Raw genomic sequence first — 14,830 nt, 5'->3', positions numbered from 1 at the left:
GCCATGGCTGGATATCAACTGCTCTATAGAGCCATTCAGCATTACAGAGGTGCAGGATCTTCTTCTAGAACCCTGAGGGAGACAGTGGCGTGAATAAGATCTCCGATAGATATCTTTGGCCAGCAGAGGGCAAAACCAGAATGTATGTTCTCTTTAAAGAGCAATGTGCAAAGTTAAATTTTGAGGTGGGGACCGGTTTCTATGTTTACTACCCAGCTAACCTGGCTAGGCAGGCCATTATTTTATTGACAACTTAGAACCAAAAAACCACTGTGAAAATACACAGTCTCCCTAGTCATTTTAGAGACACCCCTAGTGCATTGTCAGGAATCCTAGAGACCAGAAGGTGGCTTCGACTGCTGACTCCTCTGGTGTCTGTGATCTTCCAGAATGATGTATTCTGGAGCCTCTGTAGTAAATGCGGGAGAACAGATTTCTACAAAGAGGAAAATATGCATTGTATAAACATTAATCAGAACTTATATTTGTGCTGGATGCCCACATGACACATACACCCTGCCAGACTTCAGAGTACCTGTGGGTTAGCTGCGGTTACACGCAAGCCGGCAGTTCAAAGTTAAACACTTCGAAGTTGCCGCGGGGGAGAACTAGCTTAATGAAGTGCTGCATATACACTGCAGTTCTTCATTAATAATCGCCTGATACCCTACTTACCATGCTCCCTTCGAAGTTGGGAGCTAGCGTAGACACAGCCTTGTGAGCAGTTTCAGATACTCAAATTCAACTTTGTAAAATCAAGTGTTAAAAAGTTGACTTTAATAAATTGACTTTATTCCCAAGTGTAGACATACCCTGAATCTTTACTTCTGCTTTGGGAGTGTATTGTTATTTCTCCTCTTTCCATCGTCTGTATGTCTTTCCTCTATAAAATACATAAAATTAACAGGGCGCATACCTATTTGCCTAACTAGTTGCTATGATTTGCTATTCTCCATGGCACACTCCAGATTGATTGTGTTTGTTTCCCTTTTCTTTCCTGTAGCACTCTTATGCAGTTACTGTAAGAAGAGTAACTGTGTAAAACATCACTCTCTTACTAAGTATGGCTCAAGGGCATAGAAGGAGCAGATATATATCTTTCTGCTTCTCTGAGAGCCTTACAAAATGAGTTAGCAACTCCAGTGGGATGTCTTGCATGGGGCTTGCCCTAAAATAAGGCTTTACTATTACTGGAATAACTGAGGTGATAATAGACTTTGTTTTATTCCTCTTTATGTACCCTCAAGAAAATGACAGCTACTTTACTACCACAGGATCATTTAATTTGTTACTGAGGTTTTTCATCAGACCCAATTGTATTTTTGTTTACAGGTGGACTGGTCTAGCCCAAGTATTCCAGCATGTCCCTAGGACAAAAGTGCCTTTGGGAAGTAATCTCAAGAGGAGATACTGCATACAGCAGGTGCTTTTATATCTCTATAATTTAAAGTCCAATCCTATCAAATGCTGAGTACTCTCTACTCCTTGCAGGGATGAACTCATAGCAGGGATGAACTCTTGACTGTCAAAAGGAGTGCTTATTTCAGTCATGGTAACTGAGTTAGTTTAATGCAGCTGCAATCTCTATTCAGATGCAGACTAAGATACTGGAAGCTACATTAATTGTCTGTGTTTATAAGCGATGTCTACACTGCACACCCATGTGGCAGTGTATAGGGTACGTGCAGTTACCTGATGTAGTGAAAGGCTCTGGCTGGAGAAAGGCAGTGAGAGAAAAACTCCTCCCCACCCCACCCCCACCATCTTCTGAGTCTTTCCATATGTCCAGGAAAACCTTTGTCAGTGGGGAGGTGGTGGGACACTACACTGCTACAACTTGTCACATAGCTCAGGAGACATTGCTTGGGTGTGTGGAGAGTTGTGTAGGCACAAAGGAATATGCTCCTTCAGTAGAAACAAAAAACCTAGCTGTGAGTGCCCTGCTAATAAACTGGGCAGAATTTGAATCTCTCTTGAGTGGATGCTAAAGTTCACAGCTTACAGGAACACTGGCTAAGGCTTAAGTGCATTTAATTCAAGTCTGTATAATAGATCAAATAATTAATATTACAAATCAGGATTTCACATTCTTAAAATTATGACTGGAAAGGCAAAATGCATACTTCTGAAACTGTTTTTTAAAATTTTCTCACTTAATCCCCAAATCCTAAATCCTCTGTTGCTGTTGTTTGCCCTGAATTGAAACACCAAATAGGGTATTTAGTCATTTTTCCTGTTTATCCTCCAATATATATACATCTAATCAACACTTCAGAAATTTCTTCTCTTGTAGAGAGGTTTCACCTTTCTAACTGGTGGTGTCAGAAGAGGTAAATCATTGCTGGGGCCTGGAATAGTGAATACTGTATGCCCACCAGTCAAATATTGTGTTTTTTCTAAATGGTTGTAGAGTGTTTTGACCCTATGGGACCAGGGTCTTGTAATCATATGGGAAAAAAATGTAGTTTATTGGTACAGTGTGTTTTTACATCCACTTCTAGTGGCTGGTCCATTAGAGAATAGTGGCCTCCTGCCACTAAGTAATGGAGTTATTCCTTTAGCTCAAGTGCCAGCAGGTTGCGCTACAGTTCCCACACCTATTAACAGTCAAGGTTTTGTCATGGATGAAGGAAAGATCCATGGTTGAAGGTAAAGGGAGACCTGCTGTTATAATACAAAGGGAAGTAGTAGTTATGGAAAAATGAGAGTAACCTCTTAAAAAGTATGAACACTGGGAAAAATACAGTACATTCTGGATCTTTTTTTTTCTTCTTCACACTTTTCCCTTCTTCTTCACACTTTTTCCTTCTCCTTTGCCCTTTTCTCTTTCCTTGCTTTGTTACTGTTCTCTTCCTTTCTGCTTCCCAAAAGTTGTCTTCCTCCTCCCTCTTTCCTGTCTTATCTGTAAGCAGTTTTCTTCTACCCTTCCCTTTGCATCTATCACTTCTAGTTTTGATTGATTCTTTTTTTCTGCATATTAAAGTTAGGGAGAGATTGTGCCCCAAAAAACTCCCATTACCATTTCCTTGTGCTAAAAGTCCTAGAGCTTGATTCTGTACCCCATTCACTCGATTTTACCTTAGTGTAAAACTAATGATACAGTTTGGCTCTCGGTCTCTGATTCCGATTTTTAAAGTTATGTAGACACCTAAAACTTCAGAGAGGCAATCCCAGTAGGCATCCATCAGCATCTCTAGGTACTTAAATACCTTTCTTCCCAAATCTCAGGAGAGTTATGGCAAGTTGGAAAAGGTGATTAATTTACACATGCAACTTCTAGTGGAGAAAAATATATTCCGCAATTTCAGTTGCAAAGTAAGTGTTTGTCACAGTCCTGCTTTTTGTATGACTTGAGACTGTGCTGCATTCAGTGTAATCAGACTGTGCATGAAGAGCATTTTACTTAAGGACCCAAAACCAGATAGGAGCCCATGTCAGAATGACCATTTTTCATACTTACTGAAAAATGAGTGCGGGATAGCTAACTAGCTAACTGAAAATATGCACTGGGAGCTTGATGTCTGAAAGGTGCACAAACAACTTGTGGAAATATTTCCACCTTAGCTGATGCTGGGAGCAGACCAATAAAACACTTTTAGATGGTGATTTGGCCTTCAGATTTTGCCAACAATATTTTTTGAATTGTGGATCAACTGGTGTAGAAGCTAATAGCACATTTCTAGAACAAAGTTAATATCAGAAAAAATGTTTTGTTTCTCTGTTTCAGTCTCCCTCGTATAAAAACCAGAGTGGCAGCTGATAATCAATGCTAAGCAATGAGGGCATAATACAGACATCCTTCCACAGGTTGGTAGAAGACATTTCTTCTGGTACAAATGATTCCTCTCTGCCAGCACTGATGAAAAACAGGTCACTTTGTGACAGAGCACATTTGTTCAGATATAACATAGATGTAATATTCAAGTCTAACACTGACTTTGTCTAAACAATCTTCATTCATTTACTCTTCTCCTGGGAATCTTCTCAAGGTAACAATTGCTTTTCTGTTGCTCACCTTTCCCGTTTCTTAAAGAAACGCTGATGGGTTCCAAGACACACACACATTCAGTGCTTCAGCCTGAGGAGTAACTGAAAATGTTCCAGTCTCATCTGCCTAATTTTTTAATCTTCCCACTGTCATGGTATCTTCATGCCAAGCTCTCCTAGGAACAAATAAAAGTCATCACAGAAGAGAGTTCTTGAAGCAGGAGAATATGTTTCACGACCTCAAGGACTCCTTTAGAGGTGTCTGTGTTTCGGCTGAATCCCAGTTTTTCAGGAATGAATTCCATAGAGCAAAGGTTTCACTTGTCTCCCCAGTGGTCTGTGAGGAGCCACAATCTGAAGATGAAACTCCCAGATGCTCTTTCCACTGACACAGCCTCTTCCTTAATTGTGTGCTCACGCCATTATAAGAGTGCTACCTTCTGCAGTTGCAGGAGAGGCATGATTTAAGCCTTTCATTGTTCTCTCTGCCCTTTTTGATGGAAGGCTGATAGTTTACCACAAATGTTCTGGAATTCACTGAAAAGAAATATAGAGTGTAACCAAAAATAGTACAGTTTCACTTTTCTGTGGGAGAGGGATAGCTTAGTGGTTTGTGCATTGCCCTGTTAAACCCAGGGGTGTAAGTTCAATGTGTGAGGTGGCCATGTAGGGTAAATGGGGGGAAAAATGTCAGGGATTGCCATAGGTCCTGCTGTGAGGCTAGGGGAGCAGACTCAATGACCTCAGAAGGTCCCTTCCAGTTCTATGAAGTAAGTACATCTCTATATTATTTTCACATATAGTATACTATTTCTCATCCACTAACATCTGTAATCTAGCAGGGGGATTTTGGGCAGCTGGATGTCTACTTATCACAGGTGTGGCCAAGTTTCTCGTGGTCCCATAAAGTTTGTTTTCAGACACCAGTCCTGGCTTTCAGTGCTCTGTGCTGTTATTTAGCTGTAATTTACCCCAAATGTCTGCTAAGAGCCTAGTAAGCAATGTTGGTAATTCTCCTAGACAATATTGACCTTCCATGGTTGGGCAAATTCTCTCATCCAGCACCAGTCAAATCCCAAGGGTGTTGGATTAGAGAGGTACAACCTGTACTAACTCCTTACACATGTGAGGCATCTGACTGAAGCAAATGCTTAAAGTTAGGCAGATGCTTGAGTGTCTTGCTGAATCGGGACCTAAATGTCCACAAACTGCATTTCACCACAATATACAAAATGCCACTGATGACGTAACAGTGTATGCCAAGAGGGATTCTGTAGTTTCTTTTAGAATCTGATCTCAAGAGTGATGTAAGAACTGTTTATGATTCTTGGTGACTTATGGCCCAATGGCACAGAGACAGCTCTTTTCTCTCTTAGGAACAACCTTAACGTGGGAAAAATGATACCTTCTGGATTCAAGACTCATGTTCCAGAGATTGTAAATGACACTAATGCTGACAGGAAGACTGATACGTAAAAAGCAGGTCATGGCAGGAATGAGGGGGTTGATGAGTGCAGCAATTCTAGTTTTGAAGACAAATTCTGGCAGAATTTTTTTTTGCTGACTCAGAAAGTCACACGAATCTTAAACAGTTGGCTAGAACACTGGGGATATCATTCTGACAAGAAGTTTTATTATTATTATTATTATTATTATATACCTGCTATTAGTGGTTTGTCTCCTACATATGAATATATATGTATATGCATTGGAAGAATATGAAATGTACACACAGATACAGGCACATATATATATGAAAGCAACATGTCCTGTTGTGTACCATAATAGGTTGTGGGTTTGTATTTTGTATAGAATATGTCTTGTTAGCATTCGATCAAGTTTTATAATGCAACAGACGTTCAAATAAAAGGTTTTTATAGCATAATTATTTATGATCTTGTTATGGCAGCATGTGCTAGAAACCAAACAAACATAATGGCCCCTTTTGAACTGAAAAATCTACAACTTCCTGCCTGCAAGAGCTGAGGTCTGGGAAAGAGGTAGGAATAGATATTCTGAATGCAGGTGCACTTGTCTACTTGTTTTGAATATTAAAAATATGACAGTATATAACAGTGGTTGAATTTTGTTACCTTCCGTAAAGAGACACCACTGATCAATTTAGTCCATGTAAAAATAAAATCGTTGCACCAAGTTAACCATTTCACATACGGTAAGAGTTGTGTATATAAAAATTTCAGTGATGCCTCCAAAGCAATTGTGTTAGCTTTAAATCTATATATGAATCTAGGAAAATTGATAAGCAAATATACATTTAAATCAGATTGGAATTACTTGGTAAATTATTACCCTAATACATTATTGCCTCAGAAATAAATATACTTTTACTAGGGCTTTACAGCTATGGCTTTCTGACATTCAGTACAATAATGTATGCTTTTCTTTTAAATATTTATTTTTCTTAAGGGACAAAGCAGTAAGCCCTTTGCTTCTCTCTTTCTTCTGTATAACTTCATTGGCTTCAACAGGGTGTAGAATGTCAACCGCTGTTATAATTATGACATAAACAAAAGCCAGGTAAGTCTAAATAAAAGGGTGCTTCCCAGTCATTAAATCACAGCCTTGCAGCATTTTTCTAATCATTTTTCAGACTCTGCAATTAAGGTCACTTCCAGCAAGAATTTTGTAAATACATTTGGACACATGGGAGACTGTCATTTGCATCTTTATTGGGTTTTAAATCCAGAATCCCTACATACAACATTCATATTTCTGGTTTTGTCGACCTTCTTTTCTTTCTGAGGACAGAGCTACCAAACTTGTCAGATCTTCAGCTTATCTAATAATAGGGATGACCACTAACAAGAAAGAAGAAATCCCTCCCATCCTCATCCCATTTCGAAGTAGCTTAATTGATAACACTGCTACACCCAAAAATACATTTCAAAATAGCACTTAGCTATTTCAAAATACCGTATCTACACACACACAGCCTATTTCAAAATAGAGTTATTGGATGCTCTATGGCTTATTTCAAAATACATGCTATTCCCTGTCTTAACAGCAACTATTTTGAAATAGCTATTCAAAATGTCAAAATAGGCACTGTTCCTCATGGCATGTGGTTTCAAAATAAGCCAACTGCTATTTCGAAATAGTGGTTGGCTTATTTTGAAATAGCTAAATCTCATGAACCTCTTTTGAAATAGCGGTTGTGTTGTGTAGATACTAGCAAAGTTATTTCAAAATAAGGGCTGTTATTTTGAAATAACTTTGTTGTGTAGACATACCCTAGGACAAAGGCTACATTTGTATCCCGAAATACAAACCAGAGGGACAAACACCATACTGCAAATGGCAGAGCTGTATTTTATTCCTGGTAACCCTCGTCATATGAAGGTTACCGGGAAGTTTGAAATAGACCCTTATTTTGAGTGTCCGTGCAGCGTAGGCTGTACCAGGTTCAACATAATGTAGCTTGAAATAAGTTATGCAATTTGCACAATGAAAATCACATAATTTATATCAAGCCTAGGTGATTAAAAATACAACCTCTCTTATTCTGCAGCATTAGTGAGAAATATGTACATGTGCATAAAGGTAAAGCTGCATGTGAGAGTAACTTTGCTTTTAGACCTGTTAGCATTGAGCATGCAGCCCTGGCAAACTGTCATAGGTTGTCAGCTTCAGAAGTCAGCCAAGCAGGGTCACTCGGCCATTCTGGGGCACCCAAAGCACAGTCTGAAACTGAGCACCCCTCCCCAACTTCTCACCATGACACTGAGGTGCCAGGGAGGGGGAGTGAAGCCCTCACTCACAGCCCTCACCCACAGCTTCTGTCCCATGGACTGAGGTCAGTTTCCCACTCTGTGCTATGACCTGGGGCATGGGATTGCAGCTCTACCCAAGCTTGGCCCTGCTGATCCTCTGTCGTGACAGAGGGCAGTACTGGGCCATATGTAAGGCTTTGTGATTTGTTCCTGGGGTTGTAGTGCCTCTCAGTGCCCCAGCAACAGGGCTGAACCAGAGTTGTGCTGTGATCTCCTGTACCCAATCAAAACGCCACTCTTTCAAATTTCAGGTGTGTGAGGGCTCTACCCGTGTGAGGTGGGGGTTTGAGGGGACAGAGCAAACTACTCTTTTGACTAGCACCAGCCCAGGGAACACTGCTGCAGATACATACATGAATGTTTTGGGTTGAGAGTGTAATACATTATTTCTGGCATCTGCCACCTGAAATTACCCATTTGTGTTAAGATTTCAAGTCTCAGATGTGCGTGTATATTTTATACAGTTGTGCATGAGTGTGTGTGGTTCCTGCCTCCTTTGGTAAATATCAGGGGATGTGCTGTGAAGCCTGCAGGCATATGGAACAGGCAAGGGAAGAAACTTGTGAGTTGCTGCAAATTTGGAAGGGTGGAGACAGTTTAAATAAGATCAGAACTGATCCCATGAACCATCAAAAGCTGTGGTTAAACCCTGGTTCAAACAGTTAATTTTGAAAACAGCTTTTTGCATGAGGTCTCTGCACATTCTGGCCTTAGCCATGAAGGCAACTGAAAGTGACAACACACTGCAGAGAAGGCTGTTCTTGTGGCATTTATACCCTGGCCAGAAAATAGGAGGAACCTCAGCAGAAAATCTGTTTTTGTAACTGACTTGAACCTATTTTGCATGTATCAGGAAGTGTTGGTAACTCCATTCAGATAAGCACCCCAACATTTGGAAGCTTATAAGAGAAATTTCCAAGCTTGTTGAGATTCGTGTGCCCTTAATTACTGCAAATGGGAACAGCTGTTTAGGAGGCTGGATGGAATGGATTGGAGGAGAGGTGGTCAGACAGAGCACACTCCCAAAGAAACTTGGGGCTGCTTTAAGCCTCCCTACTTCCTCCACCTCTGAGACAGCCTAGAGCAGCTGGAAAAAAAGCAGTAATCCAGCAGCACACCAACCCTGCCCCATAAGATGACCAGACAGCAGCATACCTGCCTTGCACAGCTCCAGCAGACTCGCTATTGACTTCTGATGTCAACAGAGACTTCTTGCTGAAGCTACATATAGCAGCAGACATGGCCCATTTGTGCTGTAGAAAGAGAAGACAATGGAAGCACTGGGTCAGGTCAGGAAAGGGGGATAACGTGAGGGTGGGAATGTTGTGAAGGAGACAGTGTGACTAGAGCAGGAACGTAGAAGGCTTAATGATAAAAACAAAAGAATTTTTTGAAAATGGGTGTGGATTTTCTTTTTAAAGCCAGAATAATGAACTTGAAAGCTCTTTGTTTCTTGATGTAGTTTTTTTTAAGGCAAAGATCTCATTCAAAATACTGTTTTAAAAACTTTCATAGCCTTATACCTTCCCTCTGTACTCAGATACTATGGGATGGGCATTGTTCCCTCTAATTTTTTTCCATCCATGTGCACCAAGGTAAGTTCAGATGTGCATTGCCAATAGAAATGCCTGCTGCCAGTTAATGCATGGCTGTGAGTGCTCTGCTTATTAGCAGGGTGGCACCTGAATCTCTCCTGGGGAGCTGCCCAAGAGCTCAGCTTACAGGGAACATGGGTGATGGTTATCTGTGAAAGATATAGTAAAAAGAGACACATTACACATAACTGAAGGTAACTCTATAACATAAGCATATTACATAGATATTAAGTGGTAGATTCTATCTGTCACTTGCAGTGTGAGTGGTAACTTGGTACTCAGTCTTGCAGAGTGCTGGGCAACTGGTGGAGGTGCTGAGTGCTTTAAATTCCCAACACAACTCAGGATTAAGTTATTTGTGAATGTGCTGTAGCAGGTGATGCAGAAACTGAATAATAATCTTGGGCTATAGAAGGCTCGCTCTTTTGTATGACTACAGTGTCCCATGCCTATTGAGGAAAAGGCAAAGGATATTTTTCCAGGAAGAAAGGACATTCATTTTCAGTGGGTCTCCTCTTTGCTCTACACATGCTTTGAGAGTAGCTCATAGAGATCTCTGACTCAATGGAAAGTTTGGATATGCTGCTATGATGAAATACAAGTCTATCTCTAGAACAACTAACACATAGTTATAAAAAGACCATACACATCAGTGGCAAAATCAAAAGCATGCACAATAAAAATCTGGCATAGGCAGGTAGTTGTGTCAGCTTTAAGTTTTTTGGCTACCTGATTTTTAAATAAGGACCTACAAGCTCTTCTGAGCGAGAACAAGTAAGACTTATTGCTAAGGAATTGCTTGTGCTGCTGTTCTCATACTTGTTGTGCAAACAATAAGCTCTGAATTGCCAAAGGTAACTGCGGGTGGGAATAAATAAAAGCAGTGTTATTCAATTTACTTAAAAGAAGAACAAGTTTAGATTGTTTTAAGCATCTTGTTAAAATTAAATTTAGATGCATGAAGACAGGTAAAATGGCATGCAAATAGCTGCAGTATATTTTAGTGAAAATAACCAGGTCTGTCAATAATAATTCTCTAACAGAAAGAGATGTTTCATATCAGCCCTACAATTGATGCAATCTGATTCTGCAGGCCACCTTTATAACCATTGTAATCCTTCTCAGTATTATCTAAAAAAGGGTCAGATTTTCAGCTGGCATAAACTGATGTAGCTCCAGAGAGTTGTTCATGATTACACCAGCTAAGGATTTTGCCCACCATATATAATAAGAGAAGGAACAAACTCATTCCCTCCTCTGGCTCCTATTTCATTATCAATTCCAATAATTTTCTTTTGATAATATATTTCAGAAGAAAGCATGTTTCTCCCGTGCCCCTATATGCTGGATTTATCCTCACAACATCAGGGAGGATGGAAAACAATCTTGTGCAGAATCTGTATTTGCCAACTTCAATTTTTCTCAGCATCCCATATCAAAGAGCAATAAAGACTAGAATTGAAATCTTGGTCCCACTGAAGTCAGTGAGACTGGCAATATTTCAGTCAAGCCAGGGTTTCACGTTATATGAAAGGACTCAGTTAAAATCATATTCTTTCAGTATATTACCCATTTCTCAAGCTTAGTGGTACCAGTTGTTGGGTCTCAGCCTCTCTTATTTTGAGCTCCTTTTTCTTGAGTGATTTCTGTGGGACAATTGCCTTGCCTGCAAAGAGTCTGTGCTCACTGTGGATAGTATACAGCACCCTGTGAAACACAGTATACAGCAGGATTTTACAGTGTTGCAGTGTAAAACCATTATAGCAGGCTGTGCAGCCCCCATAGAACATTGATAGAATTCCTGTGAACATCTTGTTACCACCTCTAATAAGACCAGATCCTCAGCTGGGATAAATATGCTGTTTTTGTGTTTAAGTTAATGGAGCTTTGTAGATTTACATCATCAGAGGATTTACTTCAGCCTTTAGCGAGTTGACTTTGGCCTATTAAAGTAACAACAGGTGTGATCATATCTAAGGGGATTCAGGATAACAGTGGAGCTTTGTTGTAAAGAGAATAGGAGAGATAACAGACATGATGGCTCACCTTGCATGAGGCAGGCCACTCTACTAATCCTGTATTTGTTTGGTGCATTTACCAAGGTGTAAATAGCATACTTTTGCTGAGGGCAGTCTCATCCTCCGCAGAAGAAAACATGCAGAGAGGACTCCTTATCTTATTTATCTAGCTAAAGTGTTTATTCTCTGCTTATGAGGGAAGGGGGTACTCTGGGTTCTCAGAGTGTGCATTGCCACGAATAGGGGCTTATTTATGGCTGGTTTCTCAGTGATATGACTGTCCCAAGTTTCTGAACAAGGTCAAAAGGGTGAAGCAATGCCTGGAGCCCACTTTTGTACATGGGGGTGGGGGTGTCCCAGATAATAACTCTGCATGACACAATCCTTGAGTGGTGAGGTCACATAGGCTGTTTAAGAGGAACAGGCAGAATGAGAGAAGGAACATTATTCTGATTATGTAAGTCTCGTGTTTCATGCAAGACAAGGTTTAGAAGCAACTGGTAATGAGGTAGACTTGTTATGGTTCGATAATTGAAATATTTCAGGGAGTAAACTGACTATCTGAATGTGACTGCCCACTTATCCCAAAAGAACAACTGGAGTGTGAAATCACTGCTCAAATAGAAAAGCAGGCAAAAGGGCAGAGCTGTAGTAATGGAAGATTTTTTTAAAAGTCCCAGGCACAGAGAGAAGGGTACATTTAAATGCAGGAAATAAGGCTGGAGGTATGTTAGTAGTCAGAGCACAGAAGGGCAATTTAATTCAAAAGTGCAACAACTTACAAGAAATGGGACAATATTAGCACTGGCATGAAAACATAAACAATGTATAATGAAAACTGGGGGAAAATATGATATCACAAAACTCCTTAGGTTTTATTAAAGTTTTCCTAATGAAAGGGAAATCTGATTTGTGCATATTAAAGGTGGAATAACCCCCCTCCCCGAAGCTAGCCACAGAAGTCACTTGTAGGTAGTGACAGGTATTTTCAAAACTGCCTATGGGATTTAAATGCCCAATTCAAATTAATGACAGCTGGATGTGCAAATCCCTTAGGCATCTCTGAAAATCTGAGCCATTATCTACACTGTAAGCAATTTGTTCTTAGACTTTTTCTGTGCCCACCATCCATAGATGCTTTTCCCACAGATGCTCCTCAGTGGAACATGGGCCCTATAAATATTGGAGTTCAGGCTCGCTGTCAAGTCCAAGATCAAGTGGTCTTGAAAGAAAGCAAACCATTTATTCTTCCCTGTTGATAAATAAACAGTGTTAAGCAGAGTCTTCAGACATCTAACAGTGAAAATATAGGAATGGTTAATGCCAGATGATCAGTTGGTGAAAATGAACCAAGCTCCACTGAAGTCAGTGCACTGCTCCCATTCACACCAGTGGAGGATTTAACCCGTAATATTTATCTCAATTTCTCATACTATTTTTAATGCTGCAGTTAAAATCATAGCCACTCACTTTCCTAAAAGTACAGACGCACTGAGGGTATTCTGATGAGCAGGACACATAGATAACAGGGAAGGGATATGCTGAAGTGGAATTCCATTATACTGTATCCTCCACTGACGTAAGATCCCTGAGGAACCTTGTGGCAGTGGCACAAGTTAGGCTTGCCCATGTGCCCTCTCCGTTGTCCTGAGGCTGGGCAGCTCTGAACCAGGGAACTGTCACCAGCCCAATGTGACATTTCCCTCCCACGTGAAAAAAATCTGGGGCTGATATTGAGAAGAAATCCATTCTTCCATTATGCTTTGTATTTCTACATCTCTTTCCCTGACATCTTTCTTTAACCCAGTGGAATAATTCTTCCCAAAGTACTCGGAGCCAGATGCTCTTCCATCTGGAAAATATTTGGGACAAAAAAGTTAAAAATTTAAAATTCTAAAACACCATAGAAGAGAAAACAGGAGGGCTATGAGTTCTGAGTACAAACAGTATTATGGGAACACCAGACCATTGACTCTCGGCAGCATGCTGTAGGAACACCATTAAATGCTGGAAAAACAAAAGGGGAAAACTGAATTCCTATAGAGAATTACCCTTTCTCTCCCACTTCTGCCTCTACCATTCCACCTGAATTTATACCCCCCAGCCAGCCTTCATCCACTTATACTTGCTTCCCAGCATCCTCTCTGTTGCCTTACAGTTCACGAGCCTCATATGTCTTTACCTGCTTGCAACAACCCCAACAGACCCTCAAAAGTCTGAGTGTTCCATCTGTAATTACTGAGAACAAAACTATCTGATGTACATTCCATGCTTTGGTGACAGGCACAGTAAGACTTCCTGAGACAGAGAAGTGCTGCTCTGGGGCAGCACTTTCTGGGGATGTTAATTGGTGTATTGGTTCAGCAGTTCTGGGGATGTTAATGGAGCTGGAGGTTGTGAGGATAAATACAGATAAGTAGGACAAAAAGAGAAGTACTTGTGTTGGGTTAAAATTTGCATTGGTGAGGGTGGTAGCAATTGCCCCACAGACTCCATATCTTGTGTTGAAGACTAGATCATGAGCTGCTTTTTTGGCTGCTAAGCCACAGTCATACACATGTGGCCTGATTCAGATCTCTCACTCTTTTACACTGATTAAAGTGCATGGAATTCACCTGAGTTACTCCTAATTTACACCTTTCTGAGATCTGACTCAGACTCCCTTTGTTTTCTTCTCTCTTTTCATTTTGCATCTTCTTTCATATCACCCCTACACTTAGAGCAGCTGCCTTCTTTTATGACAAGTATCAGAGGAGTAGCTGTGTTAGTCAGTATCTGCAAAAACAACAAGGAGTCCTGTGGCACCTAATAGACTAACAGATCTTTTGGAACTTAAGTTTTTGTGGCCAAAGACCTGGTCTTTGCCCATGAAAACTTATGCCTCCAACAATCCGTTAGTCTATAAGGTGCCACAGGACTCCTTGTTGTTCTTTCCTGACAAACAACCCTTAATCATCTTTCAAATCCTCCCTGAAAACCCATGTCTTTAATGATGTCTTCAGACTTTGATCCCCATGCTGAGGACAGCCATTTTTCCCTCTTCGTTTTTTGAGCTATTAACCTACATTTGTCTGGATTAGATAGCATACACCTCTAAGCAGGAAACTTCTTTTGTAGGTGTCTGTAAAATGTAAAGTATGCTTGCGGTGCTCCGTAAATAATAAATAACTTGTCTCAATGAACACACCAGTGTGTTATACAGTTTTTCTTCTTTGCTAAGAGAGATTGCCCAGAGGTCACAAACTAGTGTAGTTCCCTGTTATAAATTATGTAAGTATTTACTATTCTATGCTCTCACAAGTGCTGTACTGAAATGTAATGAATATTTCACTCTTTTATTTAGTAATAATGTATATTGAATTGTATCTGGGTAATTAAAGGAAGACTATCACCCAGACCAAACTCTGTGCCAATTTAAAAAATTCATATGAATGAATAT

The sequence above is a fragment of the Carettochelys insculpta genome, chromosome 4, assembly GCF_033958435.1.
Source record: "Carettochelys insculpta isolate YL-2023 chromosome 4, ASM3395843v1, whole genome shotgun sequence".
NCBI lineage: Eukaryota > Metazoa > Chordata > Testudines > Carettochelyidae > Carettochelys > Carettochelys insculpta.
This window is presented reverse-complemented; position numbering follows the sequence as displayed.